This window comes from Rutilus rutilus, assembly GCF_951802725.1.
Source record: "Rutilus rutilus genome assembly, chromosome: 11".
Taxonomy (NCBI): Eukaryota; Metazoa; Chordata; class Actinopteri; order Cypriniformes; family Leuciscidae; genus Rutilus; species Rutilus rutilus.
This window is the reverse complement of record NC_140216.1, coordinates 37,354,576-37,373,947: the sequence shown is the minus strand read 5'-3', so window position 1 is coordinate 37,373,947 and position 19,372 is coordinate 37,354,576. Positions and strand designations below refer to the sequence as shown.

General features: G+C 45.5%; 1 pseudogene across 1 annotated transcript; it reads right to left on the bottom strand.

The window, feature by feature from the left end:
• Positions 1 to 1,166: 1,166 nt before the first annotated feature.
• Positions 1,167 to 12,287, bottom strand: LOC311299521 (E3 ubiquitin-protein ligase TRIM39-like; annotated as a pseudogene). Its single transcript, XR_014630312.1, has 7 exons — positions 12,202 to 12,287; positions 11,510 to 12,045; positions 11,299 to 11,398; positions 10,940 to 11,163; positions 10,710 to 10,848; positions 2,149 to 2,175; positions 1,167 to 1,991 (listed from the first exon to the last, which is right to left on the bottom strand). The product of XR_014630312.1 is annotated as an E3 ubiquitin-protein ligase TRIM39-like (transcript).
• Positions 12,288 to 19,372: the final 7,085 nt, after the last annotated feature.

Below are 19,372 nucleotides of genomic sequence, written 5' to 3'. Positions count from 1 at the left end.
ATTCTTCTCCCCACAAGAACTCTGGTCAAGCTTACTTATTTTATGTATTGGAGAAATTGAATACATTGGCAAGCAACCCAAACCACTGCTCGGCCAAATACACCAAAATCTAACAAGATGCATGATCAAGAATTAATATACCAGACATAGCACTCACAAAGAACAATTTTAACCAAGTAAACTAAAAACAAATCACTAAACAAATTAAATGTTAACATTTTAAATAACATATTTCCAGGTTTTCCTTGACTGTGTGAACCTCATTGTTTTCTCTGTATTTTCTGATTTGAAACTATAGCGCCACCTAGTGAACATTATCTACAGTAATGCTGTAGCTCAGAGGCCTCAGAGAATCTTAAAGTAATAGTTCACACAAAAAATAATAATTCTGTCATCATTTACTCGCCCCAAACCTGTATGAGTTTCTTTACTGTGACTGGTTTACTTTAAAGAGATAAAGTTTTCTACTCTTTCTCTCAGGACACAGAACAATGTGAAAAGACCAGAATATGTGACTAGCTTTCTATTTTTTCCTTCAAAACGATGACCTTATTTTATCACTATCTACTGTAAAAAGAAGCTGTGCTCAATTTTCATACAGATCAAAAGACATTAAACATAAACAGCAATATAAATAGGCATCTTTAATAGAATAATCTCTACTATGTCCTGATAGAAGGAAAATATTTTTATAATGTTTATTTTTTTAAGATAGGCCTACTCTATTATACGGTTTCATATTTGTATCTCTACTTCATATCAGCTTCATCAGATATTTAACAGTCCTATATTTTATTTGAAGATGTATATAACTGTATATCAATAAAAAATGAGCATTTAAATTAATCTGATGTGTGTTGAAATGTGTCTATTATTCTATTATATTCTTATGGTTAAACAATAGTTTTACCATGGGGCAAACATTAGACATTTGACATGGTAACTTGGTAATAGACCTACAATGTCTTCTTCTTCTTTAGTTTTTAGTTTTTACCATGATCATAATATCATGGTGTTTTGAAGATCCATAGTGTTGTGTATGAATATGGTAATAATCACACAGTGATATATATTGAGGAATTAACATCTGATTTACCACAGTATTATCACAGATCATTTTGTAATTGAAAGGGTAGAAACAGCTTTGATATACTTGATCAATTTTATCATAGTTTGGTTTATTTTGATGTATATAAAAACAAAAATACAGACACTTTCACTTTGTCAGGTTGAGATGGGAGAAAACAATGGCATGAATAATTATGAAAAGTTGAAAATAAAATTGTTAAACAAGCGTTATATTTTCACAATATAAATAGCAATTATAGCTAGAATTATAGATTTTAACAATGAAAAACTAATTATGAAAATATAGCAAAACATGTTTAGATTTGTAATTATATAAATCATTTTCATTGTGTATTTCATATTAGGGCTGTAAATTCATTTACTGTAATTGACAGGTGTGATGATCAGTGGAGTTGAGTTTTTACCTCCATTATTAGGGAACGGGCAAAAATATGGAAAGAGTTTCCCAGTGAAAGACTGATCAGTGAAAGAGTAGAGATGAGAGCTGGACTCCACATCATAAAAGGAGACCAGACCCTCCTCATAATCCACAAACACACCGACCCGCTGCGGCTTCACTCTCACACACAGAGAGACAGGAGGACCAGCACCGGCTTTATATTTATTCCCATTCCTCAGACCCACAGTCCAGTATCCATTACTGAGTCTCGCTGTGATCTCTCCCTTCCTGTCAATGGATTCTCTGGCCACTCCTAAAGTCCATTTAGTCTTTTCCTTCACCTGCACCTCAAAATAAAATCTCCCTGAGGAGAATCCCTCCTTTCCCAGGACACTTACACAGTAATCAAATCTCTCTGGTTTCTCTGGGAGTTTCTGTCTAATGTCTCCATATCTCACTTGTTTTCCATCATCAGACAGGATGAGTTTAGGATGAGCTGTATCAGGATCCAGAGTCACATCCACTGAAAAAACAGAGAATATATAAATCACAAATTCACAATACAGATATTTAGTGATGATGTGTGTAATATGTAATCAGTGTTTAATCATACTGTCGGTCAGTGATGAAGCTGTGAGTATCTGAATGTAATCTAGTGTAGTGCAGACAGCACACTGTACCTGCATACTGCTGTGTCCTCTTCAGTTCTGTAGAGACACATGACAATAAAACACCATCAGATCTATGACATGTTTATGTGTGAATTATAGACAAGATTTAAGGTTATATTTAAAGAATTGTGAACAACATCATGTTTTATCTAATCAATGTTTCTCTGCTGATATTTAGAGAATCCCTGAACTCCTATTGTGTTTGAGCTCGAAATATTCCTCCTTTTTAGAACATCTTTGGGAATGTTTTGTGAAACATTTTATGATATTTTTATTTGATATATTTTTATGCTTAATGTTATTCATCTCAGTTTTGGAGTGTATGTGGTTATTCAGCAAAGAACAAAGCCCAGCACTGCGAAGCTGTTTGAACTTCAGGTCAGAAATATTCCTCTAAAAATTAACAAATTTGCGTCTTAAATTCATGATGTCTATGATTTGATTTACTTCTGCTGAACTGATTTTATCTGACACATAATCACAACATTTAGATGAAACAGCTGAAAAGACTGAAAATGTCAGAAAATGAATGTTTCTTTTAGGGCTGTCAATCGATTAAAAATTGTAATCGATTAATCGCATGATTGTCATGAGTTAACTTGTGATTAATCGCACATTTTTTTATTTGTTCTAAATGTGCCTTAAATTAATACTTTTCAAGTTTGTAATACTCTAATCAACGTGGGCATGGATAAATATGGATGCTTTATGCAAATGTATGTTTATTATTGAAACCATAGTCAACATAGAGCATGAAGACCAGACATGTTTCAAAGGTCATAGATGTTTTTCAGAGAACTTGTTCATGTCTATTAGACACATGTAGAAAGAACAAAGAAATACCAGGTTCCCTTTCGTGGTCACTCCGAGTTACGTCGGATGACGACGATTGGGGTTTCGCTTAGAAAGCCTATCACCTTCGAGTATATAAAACGAGCCAATGGCAATGAAATGCCATGGGTCTGCGGAATTTGCATAGCGTATCTCCGCCCACCGCAGGGGGTATATAAGGAAGTACGCTGGCAACATGCAGATATGTTTTCGCTTCGGAGCCGAGAACTTCTCCACTCCACGCAAGCCAAAAAATCCTGAGTTGTCCTTCTCATTCCCTTCGAGACGAGCGAGCTCTCCGGTGTTGGTGTGACGGCGATTTCAGCGAGTGCACACTACCCTGCTGATCTGGTCAGTGATCTGACAGATAGTGTGATTTCTCCCTGTTCGCTTCAACATCCGCAGAGTTTTTCCTCTCACAAAAAGAGCATTGCACGCGGCACGTCTTTTTAAAGATGCCTCGTCCGTGCACTTCTGGTTGTGGTCGCGATGTATTCTTTGCTGATGGGCACAATCTCTGCTTAGCGCGTTTGGGCGTTGATCACGCTAAAGCAGCGTTTGTGGATGACTCATGTTCTCACTGCGGGAACATGACCATCTCCATGCTGCGGTCGAGACTCAATGAGCTCACCAGAGCGAGAGTCCCCCTACCCACACCCCGATCTACTGACTCCCCAAGAGCTAGTACTTCGGCTGGTGGCCGGGGTGACCTGAGGGTGACTGTGTGGAGCACACCGCCGATACGTCCACGGTCCACACGCCCCTCTCCAGCATCGGTACCCGCGAGTGTTCAAACTGAGACTGCTGGTCCCTCTACGGAGGCCCCGCGTGTTTCGTTTGGAGCTCCAGCAGAGGATGCAATGTCGATCACTGCATCACAAGGTGGGCATGAGTCCTCGGGAAGTGAGGATTCGGATGTGTTGCCGCCCTCGGGCGTGCCAGCATTGCCCGAGTCTGATCCCGAGCTGACTGCCATGCTTTCCCGGGCAGCCGCGGCCATTGGGCTCGAGTGGTCCCCGCCACCCGATCCAGTGCGCTCGCGGCTGGATGACTGGTTTTTGGGAGCGGCCGCTGACACTCGTCGCCGCCCAACCCCAATACCATTCTTCCCGGAAGTGCATGAGGAAGTCACGCGGTCCTGGAAGGCCCCCATGTCTTCCCGTGATCGTTCGTCGGCTTTCTCCGCCTTTCCTCCCCTCGATAAGCATCAGGCTTGTGGGTACACTGGGATTCCCCCGGTCGAACGTTCTGTCGCGATGCAGCTGTGTCCGACAAGCGCTTCATCGCGTGGTGATCCTAAGCACCCATCCAAAGCCTGTAGATTTTCGTCTACTATGGTGGCGAAGTCTTACAGAGCGGCGGGACAGGCAGCTGCCTCTTTGCATGCCATGGCCATCTTGCAGGTCTACCAGGCCAAGATGCTCCGTGACATGCACGAGGGTAGGACAGACCCAGGGCTCTTCGATGAGCTGCGCGCCGCCACCGACCTCGCTCTCCGAGCGACGAAGGTGACCGCGCGCTCCCTGGGTCTGGTGATGTCCACAGCTGTGGTCCAGGAGCGACATCTCTGGCTGAACCTGGCCGATATGCGTGAGCCCGAGCGGACTCGTCTGCTCGATGCTCCCATATCCCAGGCCGGCCTTTTCGGCGGTGCCGTCGAGGACTTTGCCCAGCAGTTCTCGACCGCCCAGAAGCAGACTGAGGCGATCAAGCACATTCTGCCCCGACGCTCCGCTGCTGCTCAGCCGTCGGCACAGAATCCTCAGCCTGCTCGCCGCCGAGGGCGCCCTCCCGCCCCTCCCGCACGGCCCCAGCAGCAGCCTTCATCTGGGCCGCGTCGTGGAGGAAGCCGCAGGAAGGCGCCACAGCCCTCTCCGGCCCCGCGGCCCGCTAAACGCCAGGCCAAGCGGCGCCCCTGAGACGGGCTGCTCAGGATTGGCGCTCAATTCTGTTCAGGAGCTGGTAGCAGGGCCACTCCTTCCCCCGGTGGAGGGCTGGGGGAGAATCTTTTGTTCTCCACTCCCCGCTGCTCGTCCAACGACGAGCAGTACCCTAATGTGGTTAAAGACAGAATTGAATTCCCCAATCCTGAGCCGACAAAGTCCGAGGGCCGCAGTGCGCGCCGCCCACGGGCCACGCTCCTCTCATCCCCCTCTGTCGCCAGACCCCTGCCAGAGCACGCCCCCGTGGGACTCGCGTCCTCCCCTGGCCTCCTCTGGCAGGACGCGGTTAATGCCACCCTCGCCGGTGCCGGTCATTCCGCCTCGCTGCCCCACCGACGGTACGTCTGTGGTTCGTATGACCCCGCTGGTGCACTTTCTGGAGGCCTGGCTAGAGCTTCCCAGACTGTCCCGCTGGGTCGCGAGAACCATCAGATTCGGCTACGCGATTCAGTTCGCGATATCTCCTCCCCGCTTCAGGGGAGTCCGCTTCACTATGGTCGGTGGCAATGCCCCTGTCATGAGAGCGGAGGTCGCCACCCTACTGGCGAAGGGTGCGATCGAGATTGTCCCTCCAGCCGAGATGAAGTCCGGCTTCTACAGCCTTTACTTCATTGTACCCAAGAAGTCCGGTGGGTTACGGCCAATCCTCGACCTGCGCGTCTTGAACCGCTCCCTTCACAGGCTGCCGTTCAAGATGCTAACGGCCAAACACATCCTCCAGTGTGTGCGGCCGCAGGATTGGTTTGCAGCGATCGACCTGAAGGACGCCTACTTCCATGTCTCCATTTTACCTCGACACAGACCGTTTCTACGGTTTGCTTTCGAGGGGCAGGCATACCAGTACGCGGTTCTCCCTTTCGGGCTAGCCCTGTCTCCTCGCGTCTTTACGAAGGTCGTCGAGGCAGCCCTTGTTCCCCTCCGGGAACACGGGGTTCGCATCCTGAACTATCTCGACGACTGGCTGATCCTAGCTCACTCTCGAGACCAGGTTTGCGAACACAGGGACCTAGTGCTCCGGCACCTAGCTCGTCTGGGCCTCCGGGTCAACTGGGGAGTGAAACTCAAACTCTGCCCCGTGCAGAGGATCTCTTTTCTCGGTATGGAGATCGACTCGGTCGCCATGTGCGCGCAGCTTACGAGCGAGCGCGCGCAGTCACTGCTGACTTGTCTTCGTCAGTTCGAGGGCAAGAGTGCGGTTCCACTTAAACTTTTTCATAGGCTCCTGGGGCATATGGCATCCGCAGCCTTCAGCTTTGGCTTCGCGATCGAGTCCCGAGGTGGGCATGGCTACACGGCACGCTCAGAGTCCCAGTGACTCCAGCCTGCCGTCAGACCTTCACCCCGTGGACGAACCTCAAGTTTCTACGGGCCGGAGTGCCCCTAGAACGAGTTTCCTGGCATGTTGTTGTATCAACAGATGCCTCCACCACGGGCTGGGGCGCCATGTGCAATGGACATGCTGCCGCGGGCTCCTGGACAGGACCCCAGCGCCTTTGGCATGTCAATTGCCTCGAGTTGCTGGCTGTGCGTCTCGCCCTGCACCGCTTCCATGCGCTGCTCAAGGGTCAGCACGTACTAGTCCGATCAGACAATACCGCGACAGTAGCGTACATCAACCATCAAGGTGGTCTACGCTCCCGCCGTATGTCGCAACTCGCTCGCCACCTCCTCATATGGAGTCAGAAGCATCTGAGGTCGCTTCGAGCCATTTATATCCCGGGAGACCTGAACCAGGCAGCCGACGAGCTGTCTCGGCTTCGGCCTCTCGCTGGAGAATGGAGACTCCATCCCCAGTCGGTCCAGCTGATTTGGGATCAGTTCGGCGATGCACAGGTAGACCTGTTTGCCTCCCACGACTCGTCCCACTGCGACCTGTATTATTCTCTGACCGAGGGCACGCTCGGCACGGATGCACTGGCGCACAGCTGGCCGCGGGGCCTACGCAAGTATGCGTTTCCCCCAGTGAGCCTTCTTGCGCAGACTTTGCGCAAGATCAGGGAGGTCGAGGAGCAGGTCATTTTGGTTGCCCCGTATTGGCACAACCGGACCTGGTTCTCCGAACTAGTACTCCTCGCGACAGCACCTCCCTGGTCAATTCCAGGTATATAAAATGAGTCAATGGCAATGGCCTTGGTATATTCCAAGGACCTCCTTTCTCAGGGACGGGGCACCCTTTGGCACCCTCGTCCCGATCTTTGGAACCTCCACGTGTGGCTCCTGGATTGGACGAGGCAGGTTTGAGTACCCTACCACCAGCGGTGGTGGCTACCATCACTTCCGCTAGAGCATCGTCCACGAGACACGCCTATGCGTTGAAGTGGAACCTCTTCGTCAACTGGTGTTCTTCAAAACATCAAGAACCCACAAAATGCCCGATCAGTGTCGTGCTTTCCTTCCTGCAAGAAGGGTTGGAGCGAAGGCTGTCTTCCTCCACCCTGAAAGTGTATGTTGCCGCCATTGCCGCATATCACGACACAGTTGATGGTAAGTCTCTGGGAAAGCACGACCTGATCATCAGGTTCCTGAGGGGAGCGAGGAGACTGAATCCTCCTCGTCCTCCCCTCGTACCCTCTTGGGACCTCTCAGTGGTTCTAACTGCCCTGCAGAGTGCTCCATTTGAGCCTTTGCAATCAGTAGAGCTTAAGTTCCTGTCTATGAAGACAGCGCTCCTGGTTGCGTTGGCCTCCATCAAGAGGGTAGGGGACCTGCAGGCATTTTCGGTTGACGAAGCGTGCCTGGAATTCGGGCCGGCTAACTCTCACGTGATCCTGAGACCCCAGCCTGGATATGTGCCCAAGGTTCCTACCACACCCTTTCGAGACCAGGTAGTGAACCTGCAAGCGCTGCCCTTGGAGGAGGCAGACCCAGCCTTGGCACTGCTCTGTCCAGTACGCGCCCTTCGTGCTTACGTAGACAGAACGCAGTGTTTCAGGACCTCAGACCAGCTCTTTGTCTGTTATGGTGGGAAGCTGAAGGGAAAGGCTCTCTCAAAGCAAAGGTTATCTCACTGGATAGTGGATACCATTGCTTTGGCATACCAGCAGCAAGGTCGTCAATGCCCCCTTGGTGTGAAAGCCCACTCCACTCGTAGTGTGGCTTCCTCTTGGGCTCTAGCGCATGGCGCCTCGCTAACAGAAATTTGTAGAGCTGCAGGCTGGGCGACACCCAACACATTCGCGAGATTCTATAATCTCCGAGTAGAGCCAGTTTCTTCCCATGTACTCGCTTCAACCAGCCGGTACTAGATTCTGCTCAGGTGTCTTCGCTTGCTCGCCATTCCTCTCCACGGACGGGATACGTGCGATTATCTTCTCAGGTGAGTCTGATAAGCTCTGAGTTTCCTCCAGCACTGGTTACGTCAACGCCTGAGTTATGCCAATCTGCCATAACGCAGCTTTTGCGCTTGACTAGGTGCCTCCATGTGCATGGTCCCCCCTCTGGGCGACCCCCACATGTGTATTCCACTGTAAGTCTCTTTTGAGCGTGTGTCTTTCCCTTGGCAAGCCACCTTGCCACCCCTGGGGTTTAAATATTCCACCTGCAGCTGGACACCCCAGTGATATAGAGCTGAAGATCTTTGCCTGAACCCGACGGGACCCGACGGGTTTGGTCGGGTTCGGTCTTAATTTCTATTATTTTACACGGGCTCGGGCCGGGCTCGGGCTCGCGCTTCGGGTTGCGTGGTAAATGAGCGGTCAGGTGATGTGTTTAGATTAGCGTGAAAATGGATCTTGAGGTGAAATGGAGGCTGGTCTCTGGAGGACTTATTTTATTTCTTTGTTCCAACTTCCAAGTGGCCTCTAGCCTCCGTTAGTCATGAATAAATGATGTTAAAATTTTTATAAATTACTCCTTTTTTTTACGAAAGACAAAGGTGCTGTGTGCGTGCGTCTCTTTTTTTCTTTCTCTCCCTTTTCCGCTGAGTGGTGCGTGTGTCGGCTCGCGGTGTGAAGCGCGTGTCCGCGCTATTCTCCGACACTCTTATCACTGCTGATAGACGGCCTTTTGGACAGTCGGGCTGTAAACGGGTTCGGGCTTTTAAAAAGCTGTCAATCAAAATACTTGTCGGGCTCGGGCCAAACTCTGTCGGGCTCGGGTCTTTTCGGGCCGAACTTTTAAGGCCCGATTACAGCTCTACAGTGATACCCCATATGCATCCCTCTGGTTCATATGTGTCTCTCAAGTCCCCCCCTTAATGGTTGGGCGTGATTGCATATTTCTCCTGAGATATGCTTCCCAGTGTACCTTGGTATTCCTGTGTTAAGTAGGACTCCTTCGTTCGTGCTAGTCTCACAACAGGGAGCTCAGACTTACGCAGGGCACTGGATGACAGCCGAGGTGGCGTGATTAGACTGGAACCCCAATCGTCGTCATCCGACGTAACTCGGAGTGACCACGAAAGGGAACGTCTCGGTTACGGATGTAACGTTACGTCTTCCTGCCACTTCCGCTGTATCGCTGAAAAACGCCTGGGTCCAGTCTCGACTCCTCAGCGAAGACATATCTGCATGTTGCCAGCGTACTTCCTTATATACCCCCTGCGGTGGGCGGAGATACGCTATGCAAATTCCGCAGACCCATGGCATTTCATTGCCATTGGCTCGTTTTATATACTCGAAGGTGATAGGCTTTCTAAGCGAAACCCCAATTGTCGTCATCCGACGTAACGTCTCCGTTCCCTACTCAGGGAACGAGGGTTACATCCGTAACCGAGACGTTCCCATTACTTCTCTTTCTTTGCACTGACCAATTAACACAAACATGTTTAGATTTTTGCATGACAGGGCAGCTCTTCTGGAAATGCTAAATGTACATTTATTATTTATTATTAGGCTACATTATAGTTTGTCTCTCTCTGTGCCCATTTTGATGAAGCTAAATTCTCAATAAAACTGTTTTCATAGGTATATTTTACTGTTTCTGTTGTCAAACAACGGAATGAATATGAAATGGTGACTGAAACGCGACCCATTAAGACATAACCAGCTCTCCCTTCCAAGATGTTAATCTGCACAATAATCCTGATAATCGAGCCGTCGTCTGATGAAATCAAATACATATGAGATAAACACAATATCTGTTTTGCGATTTCGGCTATACTTGCATGTAAAATTAGAGAAGCAACATCATATCTGTGTTTACTGAATTAAAGCGCTGCTCCTCTCTCCAGCGCGAGACGCAGAGAGAGAGCGAGAGAGAGAGAGGAGCGAGAGAGAGAGAGAGAGAGAGAGAGGCGCGCGCGCGTGCTGGGAGAGCAGTACCGGCGGTACCGGTAGATTCTCAGAAACTAAATAAGGTTTGGGCGCTTTGTTGAAGGGAAAAAAAATCGCTAAATGGGTCTGCAATGTCGCTAAGTTGGCAACACTGTGTATCTCCATTTCTCCAACTAGGTTTTGGGCCACGGGTCAAACAGAAAATACGCGCTGCGTTAATCGAGCGTTAAAAAAAATAGTGCCGTTAATATGATTTTGCGTTAACGCGTTATTAACGCGCTAACTTTGACAGCCCTAGTTTCTTTATGTTGTTTCTCATCTAAAAGTGTTCACAGATTTACTAAAGCCTCAAGGTTCTGGTTACAGTGATGAAGCTTCTAGTACAAGATGAATTTACTGCATGTTTTTTGAAATTAGAGATGAATATGACCTGCTCTCTTCAAGAAGAACTGTGATGATAATGAGACACAAACACATGATCACACACTTGTCTTATTTCAGCTTTAACAGACTCATTCTTCATTACTGATATTAAAAGATGATAAATATATGTATCTGTACAGTGTATTTGATATTGTCGTACCAGTTAGCGTGAGTTTCTCCTGTAGAGAGTCCTGCAGTTTAGTCAGAGCTCTCCTCAGAGTCTCCAGACTCTCATCAGTCTTCACACTGATCTCAGACCAGTTCCTGGTGTTTCTAGAGCTGCACAGGGATGAGTAAATCTACAGCAGGAGAGAGGAGAAATCCTTCAGCATGGGGAGTGTTATGGTGTCATATACTGCATTATCATTGATCAGAGAGATGTTGACTGACCTGTAGGAGGTGGAGGTGATCTTCAGTGTGTGAGAGCTGCTCCAGCTCAGTGTTTCTCATCTTTAGCTCAGTGATCTCCTGCTCCAGCTCTTCAATGAGCTCTTCCTCCTGTTTCTCTGCTGCTTTCTGCTGCTCCTCCATCATCTCCAGCAGTTCAGTCTGACATCTCTCAATGGAGCGGATGAGATCAGTGAAGAGCTCCACACGGGCTGCTTTCTCCTCCTCTGTGTTTCTCTGCTCAACCAGGACAATCAATAAATGATTAGCTGTATTGTGGGCATGATGCACAGTTAATATTACAGAGTACAGACATTAATTATGTCTAAATTCATGTGTCCAGCAAGCAAGTAAGCAACCACAATTACTCACTTTCCTGACTTCTGCTGAGTGTTTGATGTCTTGAATCTTCTTGAATCTGTCCTGGATCTTCTGCTGTGTGTCTTGAATTATCAACTGAGTCTATGAACATAGAAAATTTGATTGATGGAATGACATGATGAGGATAACAATGACAATTATTTTAATTTATAGGTGAAATATTTGAGTATTGTTAGTCCTTTTAATACTCACTTCTTCTAAAGAAACAGTGTTGTGGTTCCTGTGGTCTCCGTCAGTGCAGGACAGGCACAGGATAGTCTGATCATCTCTACAGAACAGCTCCATAGGTCTCTCATGTTTCTGACATATATAGTCCTCCAGATTACTCACAGGATTGATCAGTTTGTGTTTCTTTAAACCTGCCACTCTCGAATGAGGCTCCAGGTGAGTTTCACAGTAAGAGCTCTGACACACCAGACACGACTTCAGGGCTTTCAGCTTTCTTTCCTCACAGACGTCACACAGAACTTCAGCTTTTTTCTCAGGACTTTTCTTTTTATAGTGATCTACGAGCTCTCGGAGTGTGGTGTTAATCTTGAGATCAGGTCTGTGCTTGAATGTTTCTTTACAATATGGACAGTTGCAGGTCTGGCTGTTGTCCCAGCACTTATTCAGACAGGTCTTGCAGAAGTTGTGTCCACATGGAGTGCTGACTGGATCATTGAACACGTCCAGACATATAGAGCACTGAAGCTCCTCAGTCAGTGGACCGCTGGAGGAAGACATCGCTGGAGAGAGAAATGATGAAGATAAATCACCCGCATTAGTTTAAAGTCAAAATCTTGTTGAGAGAATGTCCAGAATGTGCAGAGCTTAATTCTAACCAATGCATGGCTATTTTCAAGATAAAATATAAGATAGATTTGAGGGGGTTATTGACTCACATGGAGGAACACTCATACTCCCTTTCCTTTCTCGTTTTTTTGTTGATGGTGGGAAAGATTCTGCCATTTTTTCACCTCTTTATTCCGTTTCAAGGCAAAAGAAAACAATAACAGAATAATCTTAAATAGGAAATAATGTTCACATTAAAGGACAGCACAGATAACCTTTCCCCCAAAATTAACATATGTTTTGTATGGCCAAGAGACATTTAATTTTGATTTAAGTAAATGTGATTTTCAGCTGCAGTTTATTTTAAATGAAATAGTTTAGTAAAGCTATTAACAAATTGTATTAACAATTCTGATACCATTTCAGCGCAGTAAACATTTGTAGGAGAAAAGTTCCTTTCAAAACAGTGAGTGTCATAAAAAACTAAACATTTGGTGTTGATATTAAACGCAAACAATTTTAACATAAACTTCTTTTGAAAATGTTTTTTGACAAAATAATCTGATGTAAGTATTATTTCATCTTGCCAAGTGTGTCTGCATTCAGTCATACTTTCTTCACTCTTCATAAGGTGTTTGACACATTTGTGCACAAAACTGTGTAACAGGTTCAGCAGGTTTTTCTGTCAGTGTCTGTATAAGGGTCATTTATGCTTCATGTTTCTTTAGTCTTTATGTCATGTGACAAAATTAAAGAAAGCCCAAACTTTGTGTCACAACCAATCAAATAACATTAAATACAATTCTGATAGCTACCATTTCAGTGCAGTAAACAACTAAAATAGTTGAGTGAGTATTTGACATGATTAAACCCTTGGGAAGTTGCATAAACAACTATTATGTTAAGACTAAAGAACCAAATCACAGTTATTTAGGGGTTACCGGTCTTACTTTTCGGTATCAAATTAGACCAATCTATGTTTTCATGTATCTGGCTTAAAAAAGTTATGAACAGTCTTAAAGAAAAACATTTGATTAACTTGTAAGAGTCTTAGCAGTTTATGCAAACAGACCCTGGTTCTGTTCAACTTTTGTTTGACATAAACCTACTAAACCAGATCACTTCCATTAGAAACCTGTTCAGCACAATCTCTCTTATATTTCTATCTCTTACCTGTGAGGATCAGATGTGTCCACAAGACTCTTTGAACAGATCAATAAATATTCTATTGTTTAAAGAGGTTGATCATTTCAGGCGTCCATATTGTTGTTGATCAAGTTGTTTTCACTTTCTCTGAATCTCTCTGAACTACAGTGATGTCAGAACTCCTCCTGTATTCACACATTTGATTAATGTGTTATTTGTTTTTTTCTCTTATGACAAATCCTTTCATAAGGAATATAACTTAATTAATCTGCTTCTTCTGTTAGCGAAATTTAGTATTCATAAGTGCAAATTTGGAGGAAACAAGCCTTTATTTTTCATTTTAAGAGCAGAAATTTTACACTACCTAGACACAATATTGGGTTTGAAAAATAAGAAAACTGCAAAGTGCGTTTCAATCTGTAGCCTAAATATTAAAAAAAAATTGTTTAACTTTTAAATGTGTCACTGTTGTATGCCTTTTTGTGTTTGTTTATCTACTTTACTCGTAATTCTTAAAATCCATTCATCCATCCATCTTCTACCGCTTATCCGGGACCGGGTCGCGGGGGCAGCAGTCTAAGCAGGGATGCCCAGACTTCCCTCTCCCTAGACACTTCCTCCAGCACAGGATGCCCTCCACAAGATGCCGCGAGGGACACAGTCGAATGCCTTCTCCAAATCCACAAAGCACATGTGGATTGGTTGGGCAAACTCCCATGAGCCCTCCAGCACCCTGTAGAGGGTATAGAGCTGGTCCAGTGTTCCACGACCGGGACGAAAACCACACTGTTCCTCCTGAATCCGAGGTTCTACTATCGGCCGGATTCTCCTCTCCAGTACCCTGGCATAGACTTTCCCAGGGAGGCTGAGAAGTGTGATCCCCCTGTAGTTGGAGCACACCCTCCGGTCCCCCTTCTTGAAAAGAGGGACCACCACCCCGGTCTGCCAGTCCAAAGGCACTGTCCCCGACCGCCACGCGATGCTGCAGAGGCGTGTCAGCCAAGACAGCCCCATAACATCCAGAGACTAGAGGTACTCAGGGCGGATCTCATCCACCCCCGGTGTCTTGCCACCGAGGAGTTTCTTGACTACCTCGGTGACTTCAGCTTGGGTGATGGACGAGTCCGCCTCCGAGCCCTCAGCCTCTGCTTCCTCAATGGAAGACGTGACGGCGGGATTGAGGAGATCCTCGAAGTATTCCTTCCACCGTCCGGTGATATCCCCAGTCGAGGTCAACAGCTGCCCACCTCCACTGTAAACAGCGTTGGTAGGGCACTGCTTCCCCCTCCTGAGGCGCCGGACGGTTTGCCAGAATCTCTTCGAGGCCGACCGATAGTCCTTCTCCATGGCCTCACCGAACTCCTCCCAGGCCCGAGTTTTTGCCTCCACAACCACCTGCAGTTCGCTTGGCCCGTCAGTACCCATCAGCTGCCTCAGGAGTCCCACAAGCCAGCCAGGCCCGATAGGACTCCTTCTTCAGCTTGACGGCATCCCTTACTTCCGGTGTCCACCACCGGGTTTGGGGATTGCCGCCTCGACAGGCACCGGAAACCTTACGGCCACAGCTCCAAGTGGCCGCGTTGACAATGGAGGTGGAGAACATGGTCCACTCGGACTCAATATCTCCAGACTCCCTCGGGATCTGTTCGAAGCTCTGCCGGAGGTGGGAGTTGAAGATCTCTCTGACAGGAGAGACGTTCGGCCAAACGTTCCCAACAGACCCTCACAGTACGTTTGGGTCTGCCGAGTCTGTCCAGCTTCCTCCCCTGCCATCGGATCCAACTCACCACCAGGTGGTGATCAGTTGACAGCTCCGCCCCTCTCTTCACCCGAGTGTCCAAGACATACGGCCGGAGGTCGGATGAAACGACCACAAAGTCGATCATCGACCTCTGGCCTAGGGTGTCCTGGTGCCATGTGCACTGATGGACACCCTTATACTTGAACATGGTGTTCGTTATGGACAAGCTGTAACTAGCACAGAAGTCCAATAACAGAACACCACTCGGGTTCAGATCAGGGGGTCCGTTCCTCCCAATCACGCCCCTCCAGGTGTCACTGTCGCTGCCCACGTGGGCGTTGAAGTCCCCCAGTAGAACGACGGAGTCCCCAGTCGGAGCACTTTCCAGCACCCCTCCCAGAGATTCCAAGAAGGCCGGGTACTCTGCACTGCCGTTCGGCCCGTAGGCACAAACGACAGTGAGAGACCTATCCCCGACCCGAAGGCGCAGGGAAGCGACCCTCTCGTTCACCGGGGGGAACTCCAACACATGGCGGCTGAGCTGGGGGGCTATAAGCAAACCCACACCAGCCCGCCGCCTCTCACCATGGGCAACTCCAGAGTGGTGAAGAGTCCATCCTCTCTCGAGGAGTGTGGTTCCAGAGCCCAAGCCGTGCGTAGAGGTGATCCCAACTATCTCTAGTCGGAATCTCTGAACCTCACGCACAACCTCAGGCTCCTTCCCCGCCAGAGAGGTGACGTTCCATGTCCCTAGAGCTAGATTCCGCGTCCAGGGATCGGGTTGTCTAGGCCCCCGCCTTCGACTGCCGCCCGATCCACTTAGCACCGGCCCCTTACGGTCCCTCCTGCAGGTGGTGGGTCCACGGGAGGGTGGCCCCACGTCGCTCCTTCGGGCTGAGCCCGGCCGGACCCCATGGGGGGAGGCCCGACCACCAGGCGCTCGCATACGAGCCCCAACACCGGGCCTGGCTCCAGGGTGGGGCCCCGGCTGCGCCATACCGGGCGACGTCACGGTCCTCGTTTTTTTTTGCATCATAAGGGTTTTTGAACCGCTCTTAGTCTGACCCGTCGCCTAGGACCTGTTTGCCTTGGGAGACGCTACCAGGGGCATATAGCCCCAGACAACATAGCTCCTAGGGTCATTCGGGTACTCAAACCCCTCCACCACGGTAAGGTGGCAGTTCAAGGAGGGATTCTTAAAATCATAAAAAAAAATTTTTTTAAAAGAACCACGTGGCTGGCAGCTAAACTTTAGACATGTGTTTCATGGTGAAAAAAGAAAATCATCAAGAAAAAAAATGTTTGATTTCATGAAATGTATTCTTTTTTTTAGAAGTCTTTATAGTTTTTTCCTTTTATTTCCCTCTGATCTGTGCGGTAAGTAACCAAATAATAATTTCGTTGAAGTAATGAAAACCATTTTTGGCTTTATATCTATAATGTTAGGCTAGCTATTACATTGAATATAGTGTATAGTATGGTTTTCAACGGGGGCGTTCAGAGAACAACAGGTGTAAAGAAAAAAAAGTAAAGCGGCCTTGCACAATGAGTCAGTTTTTTCGTATTCGTGATTCGGTGGCTCTGAATAGAGAATTCGTTCCCTAGATTTAGCAGCACATATAGGCTATTACACAGCGTTTTTCCTGAAATTATTGTTTTTACAGTAACTTCATCTAACGTCATTCGTCTCAAGTTCATCAAAACATAGCCAATTGATCGTTACTGGAATCGCCATGGTTAGCACTTATTTCTGTAGTATGGCCGAACAGCGTAGATTATTCATAAAGTCTCACATAAAGGAATACACATGACACACCCATACTCAGAATTTCTTGAACCAAGGAAGTTGTAGAGGAAAATGAGACCCAGGGAGCTGAGGAAGCTGTTGGATTAAATGAAGAAAATGACAACCAAATTGAGGAAAGTGTGATTGTGAATTATGAAATAGCAGGAACGGTTGTAAACAATGTAAGGAGTGAAGATATGGAACATGTTGCAAGTAGTGGAGAAAATGATGTTGGAAGTAAAAGTGAGATCACTGGTGATGCAGAAATGAGAGACGAAGATGCACTTTCTGAGTTTTCGGACATTGGGTCACAAGTGATAGAAGACATGTACTCTTTAGAGGAAATTAATGACTTTCTTGATATAACATTTGGTAAAGTTGTAGAGGTAGAACATTTTTTTTCCAGATGTGGACAAATTTATAAGATCAGTGTTGTGGCTGCAAAAAAACAGTGAGCTATGAAGTTTTGGATAAAAAAAATATTCCGGCTGAAAAAGATGATAACGAAATTGAGGAGAAGAAAAAAAAAATTGACATGAACAAATCACAAGTGGTGTTCTTACTCTGTGCTTTTTCTTTTCAGTTTCTGTCTATTTCTTATTTCTCTATATGGATGTGTGGAGAGTGGGATCATTAAATATTAATAGAGGTAGGGACAAGAATAAATTAGCACAGATTTCAGAGTTTTTAAGAATAGAAAAGGTTAATGTTTGTTTTTTACAACACTGATAATGAAGTTGAATGGGGATTATGGTGGAAAGGAAATTTTGCCTTGAGTCATGACACAAGAAATAGTGCTGGGGTAGCTATTTTATTTTTTGAAAGTGTCAATATTTTAAAGGTAGAAGTAATTGTTAAAGGAAGATTACTATTAACACAAACTGAGTAAAAAGGAATAGAATCTGTATTTGTTAATGTTTATGCTCCTAATAATGGTCCAGAAAGGCTGGAATTTTTTATGGAATTACGAAATGTGATCGTAAACATGAAAATATCGAAAATATGATGATAATGTTTGTCTAATACTTGGAGGTGATTGGAATTGTACAATAGACTTTGTTGTTGATAGAAATGGAGAAGAGCCCCATAATAAGTCAAGTGATGCATTAAAAAAAGTTATCAATGAATTCCAGTTAACAGATGTATGGAGAATGAGAAATGAAGAAGTAAAGCAGTATATGGTTAAGAGTGGTTGATAATAGAATTAGTGGAGCGAGATTGGATAGGTTTTATTTAAAAAAAGACATGGAACAATAAGGTGATGAATACTTTTATTAGACCTAATGGTTTTTCAGACCATCACATGGTTATATTAGATGTTAATTTGAAAAAGACACTCAGATCTAATTATTACTGGATTTTTAACATTAAGTTATTACAGGATTTTTTTTTTTTTTTTTTGTGAATTTTTTTTATTGTTCTGGGATATTTGGAAATTGAAGAGAAATTCATTTGAAAACCTAAGCCAATGGTGGGATGTGGGCAAGACAAATATAAAAATGTTTTGTCAAACCTATGCTTTCCACTCATCAACTATTTTGAAAGCAACAGTGAAAGCTTTACAAAATGATATTGAGTTCATTGAAAGACAAGTTGTGTAAATAATGATGAAGCTGTAAATTGTAATGGGTTAAATAAGAAAAGACAAGAGCTGAGCTTTCTCCTACATGAGCAAGCAAAAGGAGCATTGATAAGAGATCAAGATACTCTTCCATAAAAGAAATGGATGCTCCAAGTACTTTCTTTTTTAACCTTGAAAGAAAAAATGTTCAACAAAAGATGATGTGCCATCTTCGTCGTTACATCAGATCCTACAGAGATGAGGAGACTGGCAGGAGACTTTTATAGACAATTATAAAGAGCTGAGAGTTGTGACATTGACTGTACTGAAGACTTGCTTAAAGAGTTACCTCAGCTTGGAGAAAAACAAAAGCAAGCATTGGACGATTTAATCACATTTCAAGAGTTCACAGAGGCTATGAGGCAACTATCTAAATTCTGGGACCTAATAGGACCAGATTTATATGAAGTAATTTTAGAATGCATCAAAAATAATTCACTTCCAATAAGTTGTCGTCGAGCAGTTTTGTCATTGCTTCCAAAAACTGGAGACCAGTATCTCTGTTGTGTCTGGACTATAAGATTTTTTCGAAGTGTTTAGCAAATAGACTAAAGCACTGTCTGGATTTGTTGATAAAAAATGATCAAACATATTGCATTCCTAAGAGATCTATTATAGATAGCCTTTTCTTAGTGAGACATAATTGATTTTAATCAGAATAATAAGAATGATATAGGAGTGCTGTCATTAGATCAAGAAAAGGCGTTTGATCATGTTGATCACGAATACCAATTTAAAGTGTTAAAGAGTTATGGATTTGGTGATGTTTTATTTCTTATATTCAGTTGTTGTACTCTAATGTTTATGTGATGGTGAAAGTAGGGGGTGGTTTAAATGCTCCAACACCGGTGACAAGAGGCATAAGACAAGGTTGTCCAAGTTCTGGACAATTATATAGCCTAATTATTGAAACCTTATTATGTAGGTTGAGGAGGAATTTAAATGGAACTTTAATCCCTCATGTTAATGGTCATTATAAGGTGGTTT